Consider the following 23,162-nt stretch of genomic DNA (forward strand, 5'->3'; position numbering starts at 1 on the left):
GGGGCTGTGGGACCCAGCTGCAGCCCATGCAGGCAGACTCCACTAAAGAAAAAAAAAAGTGGCAAAAAGTGGCCTGATCTTTTTATTATTTTTCTCCCCAGAGCCTGCCTGCCTGCCTTAGCTGTGCAGGAGCTTGGTGCTTCCCTCCACAGCTGTGTGGGGGTTGGTGCTTCCCTCTGCGACTGTGGCGCCCCCCAGAACTGCTCAGGCTGGGTGCCAGCGGGTGGGTGCTGCCTGGGGTGCCCCCGTGCAACTCAAAGATTGCTCAGCCTGCTGGCAGGTCCCCACCCCCCACCACTGAAGAGGCAGGTAAGGATCAGGCCTCCACCCTTGTGTACACGCCACAGAGGTTTAGTTTGGTTTAATTCTCCCTAAATAGAAGCAGAGTTTTAAAAACCCACCATTTCAATTTAGGGAGAACTAAACCGAATTAAACCCCCATGGCATATACAAGCAGCCCCAGATACTCATTCTCTAAATATTTTGCAGAAGACAGCTTGTATCAGCCCTACATTCCTTCTCTATTCTGTTGCCCAGTAGATGCTTGGGGCTCATTTGCACTAAACAGAAGCTGGATCAGGGACCAGACCTATCTCCAGTATATTCATAAAGCAGTGGAGTTTACTATCTACGGAAGTGTTAATTTTCAATGCATATGATAGAGGCTGAGATACTGCTCTCATCAACTCTTTCAGATTTGCCAAGCAGCAAAAATTATGTCAGTTCTTCTACTGTTGCCTTGGAACTCTCATTGTGATTCTACCTGCACAAGGCTTTTATTGATTTGATGAAAGCATTTGATATATCAGGTTGAGGAAAATTGAGGTTGTGTGTCAATCAGACCCTTGAAGAGAGTGTTTTACCGTATCCTTTGATGGAAACAAACATCCAGATGGTCATGAGTTTACCTACTTCAAAGAATTTAGAATGAACATACCAGCACTGATAGGGAAGGTAGACTTTTGCATTCCAAAAGCTAATACAGCCTGAGGGTTTTTCTGTTATGGTTCTTTTGAATTTAATGTTGTGTTTCTTGGAGAGAGGGAAAGGACTTATGCTTTTTCTTGGGACAGCCTGTAGCAGGACCTGTTCTCCAAGGCCTGCTGTGGCACCCCTACCAGCCTCACTTGCCCCGAATGGCCAAAGGGGAGCAAGCAGGACATCATGCTGATCTCTCACCAGCCACACCTTGATGGTAAACTTTGGGAGACTGCACTCACAGGCCAATGAGAGCTTTCTGAACAAAGTCTCTCTCCCTTGGTGGCTTCAACCCCCCTGGAACTTACAGTGCCACTCTGTTGGGGGCTCCAATCCCTCTGTTAACATTATATTGGGCTACTGGCCCATCTCTTGCACTGGGACCTACAGGCCCCAGTTATGGCCCTCCAGGGTCTACCTGCCTTAAGGGCTTTAATCATGACCTCCAACCATCCTCATAGCTATGCCCATGCCTTGCAGGTCCTATTCTATTCCCTTTACTGGGGCTTTTGGCCCTGTCCTGGTCTTGGCTCTGAGTCTCTAACTCTTTCCAGGCTGCTACCCTGAGCCTGTGAACCTCTGGGCTCCGGTCCATGCAGCCCAGCAGGTCCCAGAGCCTTACAAGATTTTTACTTGGTCTCAGTCCACTCCTCTATTCATGCACTGGACCCCTGGCTCTGTCTCAGCCCACTCTGTCCTAGACCCTTGCAGGGTTCTATCAGCCCCATCTGACATGAAGCATCCTCCACCCCTGGCATCCCACCCTTGGCTTTCAAAACAACTCCTATGGCCACATCCAAAACTCCATTCTCCTGGGCCTCCAGGTCCCAACACAGCAGCTTCCATTACTCTACCTGCTGGCTCTGTCCAGCTTCCCTAGATACCAGGGCTGAGTAGGTCCCCTGCCTTAATGTCCTGGGCTCTCAAGAATTCTTTCCTCTCTGCAGGTCTCTCCAGCTCTGGAGCTAGGCTGTAAGTATACTGGTACTCCACCCCCTTCTGGTCACCTAACCTCTTACTGACTCAGGGGTTTCTGCTTAGCTCATTATTTTACTTGCCGAGTTCCACTGCAGTCTACCCAGAGGTCCTTCATTTGCTCCTTAGCTACCTTGCAGGACTGCCCTGTACCTTATTACAAAGCATCTTGCTTCAAGTAGCTATCGGTAGCTGTGGAACTCCTTTCTCTCTTCCCCAGTGCTACTTACTGTCGGGGCTGAGGGGCTGTGGCCAGCAGTCCGGGCATGTGGGCTGGGGAAAAGGTCGGCACGGCGAACTAGAATTAGGCACTGACGCGTAGAGGTTGATTAAAGATTGTTTTACTTACACTGTAGGTGGTCGCGGTACAGGCAGGAAAACTTTCTTGAGTTGCAGTTACAGACAAACACAAGCGGAGTTTGCTAGGCTCCACCGAAGACACACGAGCGGAGTTTGCTAGGCTTCACTAAATGAACATGAACAGAGCTCTGGATACCACTCACGGAGTTTGCTAGGCTCCGTGGAACGACCGAAATGGGAGTCCGAAAGGTGACTCTCCACGAGCACGCAGGGTAGGGTACGTTGAGGGATCGTGCGGTGACGGGGAGAGGCTAGAGGTTGATCAGGCCCCTGTATCCTCCTCTAAGGCACACGCAGAGTTTGTTAGGCTCCACAGCGCGCTTAGAGTTCTTCACGAGATGGATGTGAAGTCCTCCAACTTGGGCGGAAACTGCTCAAGCCTCTTATACGGCTAGCAAGCCAATCGCTAGCCGCCACGTGGGAATAATTTAGAAACAGCCAATAGTGGTTAACAAATTTACATACGGGTGGCGGGAACTCCTTTGCACCGGGGTTTTCTCTATGCAACTGAGAATTGCACCGTGCAAAGAAAGCTCCATGTGGTGGGAAATAATTCTGCAGTGCCGAAGCACACACAAAATCATACCCTTTGGGTCATGATACTTACTTCTCTGTAGCTGGCCCTTGCTCAGTTGCCTACACCACCCTGCAGACCTCTAATGCTGCCCTCTTATTCTCTATGTAGCAGGGGCTAGGAAACCCTGATACACAGTCATTAACCCTCTATAGAAGAGATGGGCATGGTCACTGGGAGGAGGGATCTCCCTTGGTTGTAAGACAGAGATATAAGAATGGGTGGGCATTTGGGGAAGTGGAAAGAGGTTTCTTATACCAAAATGTGAATAGGGGGTGGCATTAGCTGGAGGGTTTGCTTCCAAGGTCCAGGAACCAGAAGTGGGTAGGGTGGGGTGGAGTTTTCAAGCTTTGGGGTGTTTTTTGGGGGAAATATACTGTTGTTTTACCTGTTTGTTGTTTGTCATTTACAAACAACAATTACAATATAATCCCAAAATCATAGCCATTCAAGCCAATAGACCCAAACTCAGACCCTGCTCCAGATTTCACAATACCAACCCCATCACAAAGGCTATAGAGTCCCTGTTGTTGTTACCTACAGCCCCCAACCTATTCACTTTGAACACAACATTAATGAACTCCAACCCCTCCTAGAAAATGATGATCATCTCAAGGTGGCCCTGGGGGATACCCCTGTCCTGGCTTATGGACAGCTGTCCATCCTCAAACAGTGTCTCTCCAGTAACAGGCTACTGAACTATTCTCACCAAGGCACCAGGCTTTGCAGTGGACCCAGATGCCAGCTGTGGCCCCTTATCAACACAGACCACATTATTATTGAGCCAAATAACATGGATTAGAACATCTAAGGTTCATTCATATGCTCCTCTACCAATGCCATATATGCCATCTCCTGCTTACAGAGTCCTGCTGCTGTCTACATTGGACAGACGGGGAGATTCCTATGTGACAGAATGAATGGACACTGATTTGACATCAAATCCAGAAACACAAAAACCTGTGGCAAAATACCTCAAACACCTTGGACATTTACTGACCTCATAATTGTTTTTAAATAGCACAATTTAAAAAATCACCTTTAATGTAAAATTGCAAAATAGGAAATAATCCACAGAATGGATTGTGTTGTATGGTCTAAACAGAAACTACAGGATGATGCCTGCAGCGTCATGTGTATTCAGCGTTCTGCGCTTCAAAATGGTGGCAGGGGGCACTTTAACTAAAGCTTGTTTGATGAGCTTTAGTTAAAGCACCCCCGCCACCATTTTGAAATGCAAGGATACTGAATACATGTGACATGAAGGCTGCTGGAGCATGCTAATTAGCACTCTTCAGCAGATTTGCAGCAGATAAATCGAGTCTGCTCCAATGCATGCTAATCAGCTAATAGCTTTTATGTCCCTCTGGTTTATTGCTTTGTTGTCCTTTCCAATCCCCTCTGCCTCTCTCAGCACTTCCTCCTTCCCCCCACTTCCCTGTCCTCTCTATTTAAATAATTCCTTCTATTCAATAGCCTTCTCTCTTGCATATCTTTCCATAGCATCTGATGAAGTGAGCCATTGCTCACAAAAGCTTATGCATCTCCAATGCAACTAGTTTGCAAGGTGTACTTCTCTCCTGCTTTCTGCCATTTCTCATTTGTAAAATGAATGCAATACTAGCTAATCTATAAAACCATAGATTTTGTTGTTTTATGGTGCCCGTGTGACAATGTAATTGTGTCACTGAGATCACAGGTGAAATCAGAGACACAACTGCAAATATAGGGTAAATTATCTTTTTATGGAGACATGCCCTGATCTTCAGTCCCTAATAATTTAGGAAGATTCAGGGATGACAGGTTACACACTCAGAATTAACACTTCATGTTAACAGTGTATGATTCTAGGGATATGCTTACGGAGATACAGGAGAATTCATAAATAAAAACCTGTGTTTCCAGTAGAACTTCAAATATACTTATAAATAAGCATCGTGGATTCAATCTGAATACATAATAGTTTCCAAGTGGCCTGTGTGATATAGACAGGCTTGCTGCAGTCTAGCCATTCTCACACCTGGTTTTGCTCAGGATTTATGTTGTTCATTGTCCGAAATAAAGCACATGGACGTACTGTCTGTCTGAAACATAGAAATGCCGTGTATGTAATCTAAAGTGGCTTTCTTCTGCAGTTGGCTTCTTGCAGTACATCTGTCTGGCAAAAGAACAATAATCCAAATCAAAGAAAACAGAGGCATTTAGGCATCTTCTATGCCTATTGTGCAATATTATGTATGCTTAGCCAAAGAACACATGATTTAAATTAAAAAGGATGGCAGACGGACGAGTGGGTTCACTCTGAACAGATCAATTCACATCAAACAACCCAAACATAATATGTTATGTCAGGGTCTTCATAAATTAATGCTTTTGTTACCAATATGTCCTGAATAAAATCTGTACTGTGTGTCAGTAAATAGTAATGGATTGCCATGCTGTTAAGATACGGTGGGAAACATACAATGAGAAAAGCATTAACAATAAGATGAAACAAGGCATTTGTTATCAATAGACTTTCATACAGATCTCAGCACCCCTGCTATTAAAGAATATATGTACCTTTAAAATAACACAGATTAACAAACCCTGGCGCATATTACAGTGTCAAACAGTGGTGACACACAGGGGGTGTACAGAGGTGCACACGCACCCCCCGAGAGTGCTGTTGCACACCCTGACAGCCAGTGCTCCCCGATTAGGTGACAGGCAGAGGGGGCAGGTGGGAGCGTTGGAGCTGCTCCATGAGCATCAGTCAGAGAGTGTGGGCACCAGGAGAAGTGCCGCTGGCACTTCCAGGTTGGTGTGATCGGCCACAGAGGGACACCCCATCTTCCCCCGGTTTCTGACTGGCTGCTAATGGGGCACGTGCCCCCCCCCCGACTCAGGAAATAGCAGTCGCCCATGGTGGCAATACATTTCTGAGTAAAAGCTGATGCATCTTTCTACTTTAGTAGATGGCTTTTTAAAATGTCAATTACTCTACAGAATTTAAAGTATTTTTATTTATCTTTAAAAAGAGTATTTAAATGTGTGATTTTAGCCATCAGTGAGGTTCATAGTGGCAAGAGGGTCCCACACAGTTTGGATTTCAGGAGGTCTAAAAGTAACACTTCTGCCAGTATGATCTCTAGTTGGCCTAAGGAACGTTTTTTTCATTAAAAGCAATGTTTGTGAAAAGTGCTAGACTGGAACAACAGGAGGCTGAAGTTGTCTATTCATCCAGTAAACAGACAGTGGATAAAGGCAGTTGCTTAGGTTTGCTCACAAGTTTTATAGATGTATCCCTGCTTTTGGAGAATGTGAGAGTGCAGTTCATCACTGACTGTCATCTGGGCCTTGTTCCTTAGGTAAGACAAACTAACAAGGATATCTATTATTCCAGCTACATTATAACTGAAGTTTGTATAATATGGTCATATCATAACCAGAACCTAGCAAGATAAAACTGTAAATTTACAAAGGCACCTGAACTTTCAATGGATAGTAATGATAATTATTTACAATATGCCTGGGTTCCTTTATAAACCTTGTGACCTTGGGATGAAAGGCTCTATTCTAGTATCCTGAAGTCAGGAATGTAAAAGCAATGGGCCAGGAACAAGTGACAATTGAAACTTAGTGGGATGAGCACTGTCCATTGAGAACAACTTACACAAGGGGATACTCACAGCAAACACTATTAAAACAGTATATAACAGTACACATATAAAACTGTGTGTTCACATTCCATATGGTTACCAAGTGCTTTATAAGTCAATGAGCTGCAGAGTGGCAAACTGACTGTGCAGTCATATATATAAATAAGCAAGGACTTAGTAATTGCTCATGCACTGCTTGGTCATTACAAGCAGAAGAGACCTCTGTTTGACATCTTATGAATAATTAACTGGAGTGAGTCATTCAGACATCCTTGGCCATCCAGAGGCCCCCTGAAGGGATGTGACTGATATAATGTAATTGGACTTCAGAAAATGCTCCTATAAGAAATGTCTGACCTCATGAAAAACCAAGAGAAGTCCAAAGTTGTGAGCACTTGCTTCTTTTGCAGAAGGCACTGAGCAACTCACTGAATGAGGCTCCATTGACCATATTTAAGAGGTGTTTAACTTTTTCAAGTTACTTTGGACCTGATATGTATACCACTAAGCAACTTCAAACTTCACTACTTGAAATAAGAGCTATGTGCACTCAGCACCAGCAGCATTTATCCTCTTTTAGGATTCAGAAATCATTTACACTTCCAAATGTGGACTCTTCCAAGCTGGGAAAAAACATCCCAGTCCCCTGGAGGTCTAAATGTAGTGAGTACCAATACAGCTAATATATTCTGAAAATGTGTTTATACAAACTCTAGTGGGGTCTTAATGGGAAAAGTCCCCATGGCTCTAGAGTCCATCACTGCCGTTCATGTTTTGTTTTTTAAAGTAAAACATAGCCCCTGCTGTGAAGAAGATCCCACAACCACTCAAAGACAAATGGCATTGTATCAGCTGCCTGGAGGTGCAGTTCAGTTCCAGCAATGTAAGACTCCTCCCATTTCACTGAGGCACACAAACAAACTGTAGGAACTATAGGAAGATGCATTTTTAAGTGTTGAACCCCCCTTAAAGATGTTATACCTCTCCAAGATGAGATTTTAAAAAAGGGAAATTTTGAATATCTAAAGAAAACTGAGGCAGGCCTTTTTAGAGTGCTAGAAACTGGACAACTAATTCAAGATAATGGCATCATATTTTGTAAGCAATCATGCAATGATGAAAAATAAATGGACAGTGGCAGAAGGTTTGCATAGATGTGCCAGCTGTTGAGACCTACTGACTGACGTTTACTGTTGTTATCCAGATGGCCTTTTCAGACCCCTAGTGGATGCTAAGTCATTAGACCTAATGCTTTGGCAAATAAATCTGAAACATTAAACTCAAAACATGAGTGATAATAAAGAAAAAAGAAAAAGACAGAAAAAAAACCTTGTTAACTGCCTAAAGTAAATGGTCTTATTTATTTCCCTTAATTACAGTCAGGGAAGGAAAAACAGCTTATTCAAAGCTTCTAGCACACTCCAGTTGTGTCTTTCATTTCCAGATACACTAAAGTACTAATGCATCTACTTTTCTAGGATGGTTTCATCAGTTTGAACAATGTGACCTTAAAGATTAAGTAAAGTTGAACTGATTGCTAGAGTGTGTGTGTGTGTGTGTGTGTGTGTGTGTGTGTGGATGCTGGCATATTATAGAGCTAGACAACATTAATTTATAATAAACCTTTTACTGGTCTGCTATAAAAATCAGGGACAACACTAAAAAAAAACCAAAAAGATTTCAGGGTAAAAGGATCAAATTCAGTAATGGTGTCAGAAAAAAGTGATTGATGACATTTAAGTTATCCACTTAAATAGCATAAAAATGTAAAAGATTGTTTAAAAAGAACCAAAACATTAACTATATTTGAAAAAAAAAGAAAAGATATATTTTCTTATTCTTTAATTCAAACGCCTAGGAAGAGAGCCAGTCAGTCTGTAGAATGGCTACTATTATATTTGCTGAAGTTTTATTAATGAATGCCAGGAAAACTTGACAGATATTTTAAGCAGAGGCAAATAAATAATTTGTATGAATAAGTCATTGGATAAATTGAATCTATATTTCTGCTTCTCAGAGATAAGGTCACAAATATCTTGATTCATTTTTAAATGTATTCTTAATAATATGGCGATCACAAAGAGGCATTTGCTGCCAATTTTCCTTATATTGGGCACATCTACACAAGATGATTAACTGCACAGTAGAGCTAATTACTGTGCAGTAAGCATCTGCATCTACAAACAAACGCTTTCTGTGCAGTAACTGGCTTGAATCCCAAGTAAATTTGCTATCTACAAATGTAAATAGCAAATTTACTTGAGATTAGTAACTGAGCAGTAGTGCACATGTAGACCCTTGACTGGAAGCAAACTTGCACCTTGTCAGCTGGACAGCAGGGGGCATGAGATTGCTCCCTGCCCCCAGGAGCTGCCTGGTGCCAGGGCACTGGAGCCCAGGTGAGGACAATGTCCCCATGCCCTGGTAGCAGGGAGTTCCCAGTTCCCACTCCCCAATCACAGTCATGGAGCGGGGACTGGGTAGATTGTTTCCAGCTGCAGGTCCACAATCATGATCACGGAGCGGGGGCTGGGAACAGGCTGGGAGCTGTTCCTTACCCCATGATCATGGAGCAGTGGCTGGGGACCGTCCCCATCAGGGGCAGGTCCCAGCCTTGTGCCCTGATTAGGTGATTGAGGTGTGAAGCTTGGAAAAAGCTGCAGGGGAGAGGCAGGTCCCCTGTCCTGATCCACTGCTCAGTTCTTTCCAAGTTCCCTGCCCCCAATCAAGAAGCCAGGGCCAGTGGTGCAGGGGGCTAGTAGCGATCAAACAGTAGAGATCAAATCTGAGATTTCTGGAACAATTGAAACAAGAAAACCTGAAGCTTCATTTCAAATCAAGCTGATTCAAAATTGCAGGTAGGAAAGATTTATTTTCTTGTGTAACCCACACATAATGTACAAGCCATTTTGTACTGCTAAGTGTCTTGTTGTGTATGGTTTTAATTTAATATGATTGTGTGTGTGTGTATGCGCGTGCATACACACACAATCATATTAGACTAAATATGTATACACACACAACATGTATGTATATACACACACACACACAATCATATTAGACTAAAACCATACATAGCAAGACACTTTGCAATACAAAATGGCTTGTACATTTTGTGTAGGTTACACACGAAAATAAATCTTTCCTACCTGCAATTTTGAATCAGCTTGATTTGAAATGATGCTTCAGGCTTTCCTGATCCAATTGTTCCAGAAATCTGAGATTTGATCGCTACTGTTCTACCTATATCCATATATATATATTTAGCCACTATATATATATATATATATATATCTCTCTCTGTACACTGCTGCTGGATACACACACACACACACACACACACACTAGTGAATTGCCCGTCAAGAATGATGGGCGGAGGGGCGGGGGAGGGAACCAAGCACTGCCACTCACCACCCTGCACTGCTGCCGCTTTGCATCTGACTGCGCACCACCCTCCCACTCCGGGTCCGGCCCTGTGCCCCACCACTCCTCATCTGGCCCCACGCCACCCCCCCGGCTCTGTATCCAGCCCTGCACTCTGCGTGCCATCCCCCCTGCTCCATGTCCAGCCCTGCACCACTCCTCCCCACCAGCTCCACATCTACCTGGCCCATTTTGCTGGAGTCACACCCCACCCATCATTCTTGATGGGGATTCTTGATGCAGCATTGGCTGGAGATGCGCTCCACTGGGATCCATGCCCCCAAGAGCATTATGGACAGACCAACAGATGCACAGACAGATGGACTAAGCCCTTTATATTTATAGAATTTTCTGCTGTGTTATGTGTACCCATGTTTTCTGTATTTGAATATCTTGTTTTCTCTCCCCTGCTTGGGTAAGCTGGAAAGGTACAGGAGATACTGCACATAGGCAGATACCTGTGGCTTCTGTTAGATCTGTTGTCTGGGGATACCCCTGTTGTTTACTGTAAATGTTCGGCATGGGGGTCAGTTACATAAGTAGGAGGCATCAGACCCCCTAGCCTGACTGGTTAAACTGGGCGGTGTTCTTTTTAAATTAATTGGCTTAGAGAAAAAAGCTGAATGCCTGGCTGACCCATGATCAGATACTTGAAGTGATGTCACATGAGGTACACAGGAAGAAGGAGCTGGGGTGAACCCCCAAGGAGGGCCCCAGTCGGAGGGACCAACTTGAAGGGGGACTCAGGTACAGGGGAGTGAGAGAGTCTCTGAGTCTGGGACTCTTCTCTCTCTTTCTTTGTCCCCTCTTTGCTTTCCTGGGTTTTGGGTGGAATAATACTGCACGTGGGTATTAATCCCTGAAGCAAACCACCATGATTAGAGCCTTGTAAGGTGTAGGTCAGGACTTGGAGCCTGGCCCCCATTGTGGCTGTAGATGTTCTTGTGTCTTAGCCTAGCTGGGTAGCTGAGCCTATCTGCAAATCAGGCCCAGGAGCCAGGATAGGCCTGTTCCCCTCCTTTTGAGTTCTTTTGCAGCTTTTTCTCCAACTGGAGCTGTGGGATTTGGGACTAGGAATTTGGGGGGGGGGGGTCACACCCCACCCCCCTGCCAAAAGCCACCATGTGGAAGTGGAGATCACTACTCTACAGCTTCCTACAGAGCAATGAGGGACTCCTTGCATCACAGAAGGACTCACTCACTAACACCTCCCCAAGATGCAGCAAAACCCAAGTAGCAGTTTATAGGACTTTCCAGCTAAGTAGCAGGTATAGGGGAACAGGCCCCTGGAACTAACCCTTGGGTGAGCCCCCCCATGTCTCAGACTGCCTGGGCATGGGTGGACACTCCCCAAAAGGGGTGCAAACTAGAAACTGTACTTTGTAGTTGACAGTATTTTAAATTGTATTTGGTGTTTTTCTTTGGAGTCTTCCTTGGCTTTGTTGTCTGCAATAAATCTGTCCTCTGTGTTTACACTGCTTGAGAGGAGGGGATTTTGTTTATGCAGGACGCCCCAGCCATATTCCTGGGTGGGGGTTTGAGCCACAGTGAACACTTATTGAATACCCCCAAAAAACAACCCCACCTTGTTGTTGCCAGCTGGTGCCCAACATAAGGGTTACACTTGTCTTCTCATAGTTCTGTGCACCTTGTTTCAGTATGGGAGTATTATAATCTGGAGTTATATCAACAGACTCCAGTCTATCAGCATAGTTCAGAACATGAGATTTCACCAGTGCATCAAGATTAATAGCTCTTTATCCTTAATTTTTTGGACAAATGAACTGCAGTGCTTAGAGCAAATTAAGTTGCATAATTTAGCTACCATCTCCTTCTACACTTGCTTTGCTGAGGTTCTTCATGCAATTGATTGATGCCTTTCTACTAGAATGCCAGGTTTTTATGGAGTATTATGTGACTTTGCCATATCTAAATTTCTTACTAATTTCTGACTCACTAGGCATGCTAAGAAAACCTGGGAACATCACAATTCCTCCTTCCTTATTTGCTCACAAGCTACCAAATTCTCTTTTTCCACCACAAACCCAGTCTATGAATTAAAAAAACAAAACATCAATAGGACCTGAGCAGCAACATCAAACAGTTATTGCTGATTGCTATTGAGAGGGATCACACTGGACACTTTCTTTCAGCTGCACAATCATAATAGAGGTGAAAAATGTATTAGGTGTTTTCCTCAAATTTCTTTCCTGTAGTTTACACAGGTCATGAATGGTAAATAATTCCCAAGACAGCAAGAATGATTCAAGGTTGTTTTGGCATCCCAAAATGGACAGAATTAAAACACTCCTATTTAGTGTATGACATGGTTTTTTACTTTTTATTGTAAGGGATACATAGGGAGGACGATAGTCATTGAGCTTGGGGATTTACACTCAGATTCAGGAAGGATACAGTCACAAAGTCCTTGTACCTTAACTCTGCCTTAAGAAAGTTTTATCTAGTATCTTCTGTGATTATTATTAGTGTCTCATTATCTGATACCATCAGTTCCTGGGTAGGGGTATGGAGAGAATGCATTTTTGCTCGTTAATTTTTGCTTTTCTGGCCAACTAAATGGAGTAGCTTTAAAAGGCAGATAAGGTTGAAAAATCCGACAGAAAAAAAAATCTGACAATAAACAAACCAAGAAGCAAAGGAATGTAAAACTAGTCTCTCACACCTTCAGAGATAAAACAAAATGAGATACTTAATGAGCCAACCAATTTCAATAGGAAATTATTGGAAAACAATTTTTTCAAAAGACACCTAAGGGCTTTTTATATCCATCAAACATGGCACTGGGAAAGCTGCAGGACACAAACTGGTTTCTCTCAAAGTGGAATGAGAAGGAGAAGGACTTTGAAAAATGGGCCTGTCAGAGTGTCTAAATCTCACACATTTAGAGTGAAACTGGATCAATGACCCTTGGGTCCCATGTCCTTACATCAGATAATAATCTCACAGGTAATTAAATAACATGCATTATAGCTTCTTTCTTCTACCAGCATAGACGTGAGAAGCTTAGTTCAGGGAAAATCTGCAACTGGTTCCAGAAACGTGATAGCGGTCACCATAGAAACAGAAATCTCACAACAGACTGAGCAACATCTCCCACCAGGCAACCTCCTCACTGGAGATATGCTGCAAGACACTTAGTTTTTGCTCTGTATCAGCAGTCAGCTGTGTGGCGGGCAGTAGGGGGCACTCCTGCGTTGAGCCACCCATCTCACTGCGCCCAACCACCTTCCAGGCTCCGAGTACCTCCCTGGGGGCGCACACTCACTAGCCTGGGGGTTCCACTGCCACCACCCAGGGATGGGCTTGATTCTGGCTCTGTGCACCCCGGGAAACACATGCCTAGTAGCCCTCAAGGGTACTTGGTTCACTTCAAGAACCTGGGATGCTTCCCTCAGTCAGAAGCACAAGTAGTGGTTTCCCTTAGTCAGCCAAACCAAGGGGACCCAAAGGCATAATCTAGACCCACTCCTAATAAGTCTCCCACACTAGGTACAAAGGAGAACTTTATTGGTTACAAGGGCTAGGGTTGGAATAGGGTACAGAGTTGAATAGTATCAGAGAAATCCCATAGAGCAAACTGGCATGGCTAGGTAGCCTTTGATCACACATCTGAGTTACTGCAAGCTATATATCTAGTTAGATCTTGGGTAGCTCACTCACAAGTATCATTCAGAGGCAGGTGGAGATTCCCTCTGGAGGCAGGCAGTTCCTTGATCATGAGTTTTGGGAGAGAGAGCAAGTTTCAGATGGTCCAGCTCCTCTCGCTCTCGCTCTCTCTCTCTCTCTCAGTTTTCCTCATGGCTGCTGCCCTTTCCTCCAGGGCAGTCCTTAACTTATATAGCCCTTATGACCTCATTTACCTGGTCCAATGGAGGCCAGCACCTGTTGGCTGTCAGCCAACCAATTTGAAATGCATCACCAGTTGCTGGGCAGACTAGCAGTCTCTAGCTCACCAGGGAGCCCAAGCCCCTCACCCAGGTATGTGATACCAGTCACATAGGCAGAGGGAGCAGGTTTCCCCCCTCTCTCAGGAATGTATCCAGCTCAGGTTACCTAAAGGGATAGAGTAAGGTATGTATCCTCTGCTGGGCTCATCCTAACCAAATTGTCACAGAGCAGAGTTTTTGGGGAGAAACAGAGGTGGCCTTCTGCCACAAGCTGTCTTTTAAGGCTGTGGGCTGAATTGACCCAGATTGACCCAGCTTTCCCCAGACTACTGCCAAAGCCCCACACTGCCCATTGCCACCAAAGTACCATGTCTTGAGGCTGGAACAAAAGGTTCCACAAGCCATATCCAGTTAATGGGTTGTAAGCTGCTGACCCCTGCTCTGCATTGTATGTTGTGGGCAGAGTCTAGTAACTAATGAATGCAGAGAGGTGAATTCTGGGAAAAAAGTTCCTGGGAGAATTATTTGAATTTTGACACAAATTTGCTATGGCCATTTTTCCTTTTAGCAGGTCTAGACAATGCATCCACTGTAGACAAAATGTAACAGTTATACATATGCACTCAAGGAACTGAAACAGATGATGGCCCTTATTCTCCACTGTCTTGTTTTTTGTTTAGCTAAAGAAAATAAGTGAACATAAAATGCAACCTGTTCCAGAACCTCAGGACAGATCAAGGTGCATTTAATGAAGGGTCCAAAGCTGGCAGAACCAACCAGCACTGATTCAGAATTGCTCCCAATTTATGGCTATCTACAATGTAGAGAGTTACAGAGGGCCATGTGAATTACCAGTCAGTGACCTTTATCAGTGTCACGAGAGCTTGCATCACCAGAGCAATGAAGTGCACTTAATTGTAGTTAAGGGGCTGGTCCTCTGACTTCAGTAGAATTACTCCAACTTAACACTTCATCAGAAAGTAGAATTTGTCCTGTAGTGTTTTATACCTACCATGTACAAATGCATGTTCATGGAGAAATAAGCCTTAATTCTTCATTGTATTTCATTTTTTCTGGGCACATTGTAAGAGGGCAGAACTGTTCATGGTTCCCTGATCCTGGAACCATCTTAGCTACCAGCTGGCCCAAGGGCCTAAGTGTTATTCAAAGAGGTCCACATCTCTATTCAAAATGTGCAAAGGGGTCCTGTAACATGGGGCCTTCCCGGGGACAATCTCACTGTGGCCTGCCCACCTGTTTCTGGGTTACCCGCCCACCATGCCTTGTTGTTAATTAGTTTATTGATGTTAAGCAGGAGGCTGCCCATTTCCAGACCCGATGCCAGGGGGCTCTATCTGTGCCTCCATTCCTCCCCTAAATGCAGCCAAAGCCTCGCAGATGGCATTTAGATGGAATCATAATCACCGCCCCCCCCCACACTGGGCCCCAGAATTCTCCTAATTGAACCCTGCCTGGATTCCTCTCCTCAGGCGGTCTCATCCACCTTCATACTAGGCAGCACAGCTCCCTGAACCGCTTCCCCTTTGGGTGTGGTCCCCCTAGGACCTTTGGCTCACTAGCCCTGGCCCACCTCCAGGCCAGTCAGAACCCCAGACCCTCAGCACTTGGGCATTCCTTGCAGTGGGCCCCTGGCCCTTTGACCCTTCTGGTCCTGGCCCCAGCATTGACCAGTGAGGGGAAATCCAGACAGGTGTAAGTCTATGGCCTTTTCTCTCTCTTCAGGGGTCCACACTCCAGACCCTCCAACAAGGGGTAACCCACCTGGTTGTAGGGGCTAGGGGTTAAGGCACCCCAACCCACCTTTCACCGGGGTGGTAACTGACCTGGCATGTCCTGGGGGCTCTCATGCCACTGGGAGCCCCACCAGGCCACCCACTCCCAGCAGGGTGCATTTTTAGGTTGTACCCAGGACTACGAGCCTCCTGACCATCCCCTACAGCTCCTCCCTTACCTCCAGATGATACCAGCAGCCCTACAGCCAGGCAATGTTGTTGTCTAGCCTCCAGCAGCACAACTGTCCTGTTTATATGGGCAGCCCAGGGCTCAAAAATGGCTGCCCTCATCAGGCATCTGGCAGCTGCCAGCTCCAGGCCCTTAAAGTGGCAGGCACAACCAGTGCCCTGCCACAGGTCCATACCTCCATTTGAATTGTTTTAGGGATCCACAAATGAAAAAAAGGTTGAAAACCATGGTCCTAGCCCATTAAAACTAATGCACTTACCATTGTATCCAGACCGACAACATTTGGCTAAAGCATATCTTACAAAACCTCTAGCTTTGATCTGAAAACAACAAGAGATGGGGGGGGGGGGGAACGGCAGAGGGGGCTGTCACTTCTGTTGTAGTTTGTTCTAATAGATAAGTACCTAATTTCTAATATGAATTTTTCTTGCTTCATCTTCAACCACTGGTCCTTGTTCTGCCCTTCTTCACTAGAGTCAAGAGCTCCTTAGTACTGAATATTTCCTTCTTGTGAAGGTACTTATATACTTTAATCAGGTCACCTCTCAATCTTCTTTCTGACAAGCTGTACAAGTTTAAAGTCTTTTACTGTAAGGCATTTTCACCTGCCCTTAAATAATTTTTGGGATCTTTTCTGTACCTCCTCCAATATTCAACATCTTATGAAAATGTGGCATCTAGTACTGGTCCCAGAAGTGATAAAGAGGTAAAAATAGTTCCTTGTTAGCTCATGTTGATTCAACGGTGGGAAAAATATGGCCTGTGGGCCAGATCTGGCACACCAGGCCATTCTATCTGACCTGCAGGGCCCCTAAAAATTTAGAAAATTAATATTTATCTGCCCCTGGCTCCTGTCAAAGATGACAGGATGGCGCAGGGCCCATGCACACAGTGATGGTGGGGAACATATTGGGGCTCAGCGTGGGTGAAAGCAGCCAATCCCCCCCGGTGGCTGGCATCCCATGCAGCAGCCACTCAGAGCCCATGCAGGGCTATCTGTGCCTGCTCTCTGTTGTGAGGCAGAAGAGGCAGGACAGCCCTGCATGGGCTGCAAGTGGCTGCAGCACGGGTCACGGGTCACAGGGGGGCACTTTTCCCCCATGCTGAGCACTAGCTCATTCCTCGCCAATGAGCACGGGGCACCCAGGGTGGGGGCTGTGTGCTTCTCCCTGCCTGTATCACGGGGCTGGGGCAGGGACACTGAGAGTGAGCGGGTGTGCAGGAGGCAGTGGCAGCCAGGTGGGAGTACGGGGTCTGCACCAGTGTCCCAGGGCTGGTGCCGGTGGGACCCAAAGCAGGGCAGCAGAAGCGTGGGGTCCCGGTCAGCAGGGGCTCTATGGAGTCGGGTCAAGCTCCCCTTCTCCCTCCTGGTGCAGCCCAGCTCAGCTTTGCAGACCCCTGCCAGCCCACAACTCGTGCTCCTACCACCCTGCTCTGGGCCCTGCCGACACTGGCCCCAGGACATTGGTGCAGGCCTTGAGCTCCTGCTCGCTTCCACTCCCCCTGCCACTTTCCCCACTTTTCTGCCTGCATGCTGGCCACTGTGCACTACATGGATCCCATACCCACACCCATACCCACACACACACATCCGCACATCTCCACAAACCCCCATATGCAATCACTTCTGCATATACACCACAAATGCACACAATCAGGACAAAAATATATTTGTTACTTACATTAAAATAAATTATTATGGGTGTTTGATTTTTAGTATGTAATTTGGGTTTTTTCCCCCTAAGATGGCAAACCCCCTCTTCCCCCAAAGGAGTACTTCCAGGGGCAAGGGGAGGGACTCCAAGTGGCAAAGATCAGAGGTTAGGGGCTGGACTTCTGGTCTTAAGATGGTGAGCAGGGGGCAGGGCACCTGTCAAGGGACAGGGCTACCCATGCAGCCTTCGACAGCTTGCCAAAACTCGGTAGGCGGTCCTAAGCCCAAAATAACTGCCCACCCTGTGTTGATTAGTTTGTTCACACTGACTACTATTTCAGGATTGTAATCATTGCTTTCTAGAAAACACTGGCTAGTTTTGTAGATATTAACATTTTTTGCTAAGAAGAGCCAAGCTTACCAATGGTTCCACAGGAACATTAGATTTCAGGGGACTTCCTGGGACACTGTCCAGTTTCCTGCAATAACAGGCAACTAAATATTATGACTCCTTTCATAAATTTATCAAGATCTGTACTAAAACAAGTTATTTTTTTTGCTCGTACTACTATGCTGGTTAGAAACCTTCATCCAATTTAAAATTCATGGCTATTTATTCCTGTGCCAACATTGCTCTTAAATATTTCTCCTCCCTCCCTAGTATTTACCCACACTGATGTATTTATAGAAAAGTCAGATATTCGCTCAGATGTCATTTTGTTAGCTGAAACAAGCCACACACTCTTAGTCTCCTTCCTTTGATCATCCTAGTAGCCTTTCTCTGCAACTATTTCAGTCTGAATCGATCTTTCTTGCATGTGGGTGAGCAGAACCATACAAAATATTCTAGATAAGGTCTCACCAGTGTCTTGTACAGTGACATTAATATTTTCTTATTTCTACTGGAAATATTATGCTGATACATCTTAGATTTATATTTGCCTTTTTCATAGTCACATCACAGTTTCAGTTCTTAGCAACCGACAATTTTACTCAGGTCTTTCTCCTCTGTCACTTCCACTGATCATTATCAAACTTATAGCAAAAAAAATGTTAGTGCCTAAGTACGTGGTTTTGAATTTTGTACTATTTAATTTTATTCTATTTCTATTATTTCACAAATTCATCCAGTTTTTTTCCAGATGATATTCTGAACCTTCCCTGTATGGAAAATGCCTCCAGTGCTGTTTCATCAGCAAATTTCATTAGTATGGCCCTATTTTTTGTCAGTCATTAATACAAATATGAAAAAGTCAGTTCCAAGGCCAACCTTTGAGGAAATTCAATGATAGCTTCCTTCTAGCCCATTGATTCCCCTTTCAATCGAAACCATTAGCTAGTTCCTTAGCCATTTACAGCTTTTCTATCAATCTCCATCTTCTCCAGCTGAACTAATGTAGCATACTATCAAATGTTTTAGTGAAGTGCCAGTATATTAAATATACTTACTGTATTTTCTGTTTCAGGAAGACCAGTTCTCTTATCAATGGAGGATGACAGGTTCATCTGGCATCATATACCTTTAACCTATGCTGCCTTTTATCATATTTTCCACTTCCATGTTTTTAATTATTCTTTTTTCCAATTTTTTTTCTAAAGCCTTCATAACTTTGAAGTCAGACTGATAGAATGTAGTTGCTTGGATCACTTTTTTCCTGTTCTTCAATACAGATATTTGCTTTTCTCACATTATATGGTACCAACTATGATGGATACATTTGATGTCTTTGTCACAGATCTCTGCTACTAGACGTACAAGATTTCATGTAGCAAGTCATTCAGAATTCTGAGATGGAAACTATCTGATCTCCCCAACTTGAGGGGATTAGGCTCTTGGAGTTTTGCCTTCACTTTGAATTTCCATTTCCATGAGGTCACTCCCATTAGTTATCCCATCTTTGCTTCATTGTTCAACATCACCATCTTTAGTCAAAAGTAAGGCAAAGTATTCATTTCATTTTTAACCATACATGGATTATCTTTAACATATACCTTATGATCATTTCATAGTCTAACATATTTGTTCTCTTTGCTATTTAATTTGCAAGATCTATCTCAGCTCAATGTTAGGCTTTTCTCACCTTATCACTTCTTGTTCTCTGTGATGTACCATTATGTGACAGTCTTCCCCTTTTTCATTCCTTGTAGATTCTCTTTTTTTTTTCGTGTTTTCTGAGTTTACCATATTTTGTCACATACAACAGGCCCCCAAATACAATAAACAGTTTGCTTTTGAAAGATGGAATGAAGAAAAAAGATTTTTCTAGAGTTATGGCTGCCTAGTGCAGGGAGAGAGCCTAATCTTCACCTGAATCATTCTCCCTTTCTTGCATAACTGAAGATGAATCCCATTTCTGCTAAAGACTAGTCTCCATGGGTTGATCTATGATTTTAAAAGAGATTAAGAGTCTGCATTAAAAAGCAAAAGAGTCCAAGCTGAAGAGGCTGTGAAAAACAGAGACCAGGAGCAGCTGGAATATAGCAAAATTATCCTAGAAAGGTTAGCTTGATTAGTGGAACACCATTAAAGAAGTGGAACACCATTTTAACACCTGTGGAGTGGAGACCACTGAGCTATTAAATCAACTGACCCCCTCAGCTGCCTGAATAGTAACATCACAGCTGCTGCACTGTGAGCTAAGAATTAGAACAGTGTCTTTCTATCCCTAATAAAAAATCAATTTCCCTGATTAATACTGTTGTGGAAACACACACAGAGTACTTTTGGGTCAGGTCAGCAGAAGCTTTTATTCAAAAGAAACTACAGCTGTAGGGGGAGTTCCAAAGTGACATGGATTTCCCAAGCACTTGGAAGGGGTCCCCCCCCAAGAGCAAAATCAGGAGGCTTATATACTTTTTAACAGTCGCTTACAACTCACGTGATCATATAGTGAAATTAGCATGAAAAGCGGCTATAATATTACTTCATTATTTCTTTGCTGTAATCAGGATGGGAATTATGGGGGAGGTAGGGTTAGTTCACAAACCTCCTTCTTGCACCTGGAAATCTACTTTGTACATACTTTTTTTTCTACCTTCAAGGCCGCGGTGAGCGAAGCAGTTGCAGAAGAGTTACAAGGAACAAACACTTGCCCTTATCTGTTCTACTGTACAGAGCCAGCAATTCTACACAAAGCGGTTATGTCATCTTATAACTAAAATAATCAAAGTTTAAGGCATATATTTTTTCTGATTCCACAGCCCCCCCCCTTTGAGACTATTTAGTCTCACTTTAGCCTTAAATTTCCATTCTCATGAGCCCCTCTATTTCATCATGCAGCCTTTCATGTTTTCTTTCAATCTGCTCACACTTTTGTAACACCATTATTCTAGACTCTGCTGTGGGTTTTCTTGCCTTGCTAAAGCTTCCCCTGCTGGCTTTCACGCAGCAGAGGATCAGTTGCATTAAGACATAGAACATTATCAGAACTATCAAGACAAACAATATTCCATACAGGATTTTCTTGCCAAGGGCCCCGAAATCTGGGAGCCAGGAGGTTAGCCAAGACCACATTTCTTCTAGACCCCAGTCAGTATTTTCTGAGGCCACTTGATGTAGGACCCTTAACTGATTTTGGATTTTGCGAATGTCAGTTTCGATTCGCATGTCCTGATTGACATAGACACAACAGGTGGAGTTTACTAAGGCACATACTCCTCCCTGGGATACCAATAGGTAATCTAAGGCTATGCGGTGTTGTATAGTTACTTGTGAGATATGGGAGATCTCTTTTTGCAGAGCCTGAATTGCATCCGCAGTGGCATTTCCCATAGCTTCCATTGTGGCTGAAATGTTAATTATGGCTAGTTCCAATTCTCTTACTCCAAGCCACGGTATGAAGGTTCTCACAAATTGATGGAACCCTGTGTTTCTGGTAGCTAAGGGGTTAACCACCCTTTTCATGTGATGGTTGAAATTTTTTACTTATTCCAGATATATTGCACTATGCATTTCGAAACCAGGGATAACACGTCCAAGAGTGCATGCCCCCACCCAAATCCAGGGCAAGATTTTATGAGCCCTGTTTCCGCAGAGCCAGTAAAGGCCTGGGGCAGAAAGGGTACTCAAATCTCGACAGTTGTTGTGCCCTATCCGGCACTTTCGATTGATATGCATCGTATAGGACAGTCCACGTTCAGCTGCTATCCTGCTGGACCGAGATATATTACAAGAAGTAAAATTGGAGTGAATGTAAAATTCCGATCTGTTTGCAATGAGAGCAACATGAGGTTCCTTAGAAAAGTTGTAGACCATGAATCCTGTACAATTGAGAGAGGGTACGTTACCCAACAGGATTCCACTGGTGCTACTAGGGCTATAATCTAGAGTAGTTAGGCAATGAGGGTAGTGTCCTACAGGTGTGGCTTTATTATAAGCTCCGGTGTTGTTGGATCTGTAACAGAAAGGCGCCTCTACTCTTGGGGAGATTATCTAGTTAGCAGGGGCGGCCCTCCATTCTTTAGGAGCGGACCGATGGGCAGCTAACGAGTAGAGTCTAACGAAGCCGCCGTTTATTGTTCCCCATTGCTGGAGGGATATTGGTACTCCGATCATTGGGATTCCTTGGTGTAGGTGTGCTGGGCTGTGAGAGCATATCCAGCAGTCACTTTTATTTCCAGCTTGAGCCACCGCATGGGAGATCTGCAAGTACAAATTTTTCTCCCACCCCCCTTGGGTGATACTGAGATACCCAAGTGTGATATATAAGGATATCAGTGCCATTTTTAGATACAGGAGGGACAAAGAATCTTAACAACAAACATAACCAGCACCAGTAAGAAAAAGAACACTACCAGCCAAACCCAGGATGGCAGCCAAAGTCTTTCTTCATCCTCTGGGCTCAAGTTACCTAAAGGACTGATAATGTCGGCTCTTGGTCTTGATCGAGGTGGTGATCTTCCGAATGGGAGCATTCACTTTCTTCGAGGCTGAAGATGATATCTTCGTTCTTCAACTGATGAATCCGGCTGGGCTGAGGTGTTGGGTGCAGGGGAGAGGTTATTAGCACTTGCACCCTGATGCTCCTCACTTGCCTGAGTGAGGTCCTGAGGGTCTTTGTCCTTGGCCTCAGGGAAAGATCCCAACCTTGGTTGGAATACAGCTGCTTCGGGGTCCAATGGAGGTGATACCTTCTTGCAGTGCGAGGCGTGAGTCCACGTTTGGTGACCTTGGCAAAGAACAGCAGAATTAGTGGTCAGAAGTACCTGGAAAGGTCCTTTCCATCTGTGTTGAAGTGCGTTTTTCCGTTGATAGACCTTTACGTAGATCCAATCCCCTGGTTCGAGGTTGTGACAGGGAACATCCGGTGGTTGAGGTAAGGCTTCTTGGACCTGTGAATGAACAGACCTGGCATACTTCATTAATGCCTTGCAATAATTTAGTACAGTTTCATCAGTTAATTGTAGGTCTGTTTGGTGAGGGGCAACAGGTGGTGTAGCTGGCATCCTCATGGGTCGTGCCATGAGTATTTCATAAGGGGTTAGGCCATGTTTTCTGTTAACAGTGTTTCTAATGTGCATAAGAGCAATGGGCAGTGCATCAGGCCATTTGAGGCCTGTTTCAGCACAAATCTTTGAAATGCGCGTTTTTAAATCAGAGTTTTTACGTTCTACAGCACCACTTGATTGTGGATGATAACTACAGTGTAGGTGTTGCTGTATGTTGA

The sequence above is a fragment of the Alligator mississippiensis genome, chromosome 3, assembly GCF_030867095.1.
Source record: "Alligator mississippiensis isolate rAllMis1 chromosome 3, rAllMis1, whole genome shotgun sequence".
In the NCBI taxonomy this organism is placed as follows: domain Eukaryota; kingdom Metazoa; phylum Chordata; order Crocodylia; family Alligatoridae; genus Alligator; species Alligator mississippiensis.